A 1,795-nucleotide genomic window follows, 5' to 3' on the forward strand; every position below is an offset into this window, starting at 1 on the left:
TCTATCTCTTATTCTTTTACCTCCTCTTCTTCCACTATTCTATCCTATTACTCTGTCACTCTCTCTCCCTCACTCCTCCTCCTTTGCTCACGTGGCTCCCACATGACCATCGGCTATCTTTCTTTCTTTCCGTTGTAGCTGGAACAAGGAAGACATGTTCTTCGTTGTCTCCTGTCCACACTTGAATTACGCGTCCGCCACCACAACCTCGTTTAGGCTTAGCAGCCCTTCCTGTTTGTTTTCACTGTCCTCTTTTTGTTTATATATATATATATATATTTATATATATATATATATATATATATATATATATATATATATATATATATATATATATACATATATACATACACACACACACACATACATATTTATATGCAGTTATATGTCCAGTCATAGAGTGACCAATGGTTTCGTAATAAAGGGCTTAGCCCCATGGACGACTTGCCAGGCTCTAAAGTTGATGGCATATAATTCTTCAACTTTAGGAGGTAGGAATCCGTTATGGTCCCGGAGCTTGATGGATGTGAAACCATTGGTTACTCTATGGCCGGACATTGGAATTAACTGCATATAAATACATTACTGCTCTATGTTTTAGAGTGTGCTTCTGTTTCGGCTATATGATACACTAACGATATATATATATACATAGAAAAGTGGGGCGATAATGAGGTGGACGAAATGAGGCATTGGATGTAAAAACACAAACCCAAATAATGGGTTAATTACGTTCACTTATATTTGTGAAATACAGTTGTTTTGTATTTGCTGCAGAAAGTGGTCTATGTTTGTGATGGTGAGTTTGGGAATGTGGCCTGGGTGTCAAAGGGGCGGCAGCCTGAAAAGGTTTGGGAACCACTGGTCAAAACCCTTTCAACGTTGTGCCCCACCATGGCCGCAGTCTAACGACTGAAGTAAGGGACATAGTGGAAAACTGTGTGAAGGGAGGTAACTCTGAGATTAAACACCAACAATTATGTTGATGTCCAGCCTTGAGTTTTAAATGAGTGGACCCCTTTTTTAACGTTTTTTTTGTTTTGTTTTTTCAACCACTGGACTGCAGCCATGCTAGGGCATTACTTTAGAGGGTTCAATCGAACAACTCAACTCTAGTAATTGTTCTATCGATTTTTTTAATACTAAATTACGAGGACAGAAAAAGACCTACTTTATTTTATCAAGGATGAAAAAAACCTTTACAAACTATTTATATTATCACAACTGCCTCTTGAATAGTGTCCGAATGTCCCTTGATGTAGCGTTTATGTGCATTTAGTTGGTTCATTTGCAGTACTTATTCATCCGAGGTAGTCATCCTTTTCCATCTTTGTTCAAGGTTTTACCCGTTCAGGTCAATGAAATGAAATGAACGTTCAAGTGTAAAATAGTCCTTCTGAAAGTATATTCTCGGTGAGGGACCATAAATTCTTGGGTTCCATGCCAGTAGAGATTACTTTGAGATACGATATTTCTACATTTTGTTGTTGTTGGCACTCCGTCGCTTTCGACGTCAAGGGTTCCAGTTGATCCGATCAACGGAACAGCCTGCTCGTGAAATTAACGTGCAAGTGGCTGAGCACGCCACAGACACGTGTACCCTTAACGTAGTTCTCGGGGATATTCAGCGTGACACAGAGTGTGACAAGGCTGACCCTTTGAAATACAGGTACAACAGAAACAAGAAGTAAGAGTGATATTTCTACAATGCCAGTACTATTAAACATAGAATGATCTTTTGGCGGTCCGGTGTTCACGACTGGAGATGGGCATAAGGAGCCCGAAACAATTCGGT

This window comes from Octopus bimaculoides, chromosome 24 (genome assembly GCF_001194135.2).
Source record: "Octopus bimaculoides isolate UCB-OBI-ISO-001 chromosome 24, ASM119413v2, whole genome shotgun sequence".
Taxonomy (NCBI): Eukaryota; Metazoa; Mollusca; class Cephalopoda; order Octopoda; family Octopodidae; genus Octopus; species Octopus bimaculoides.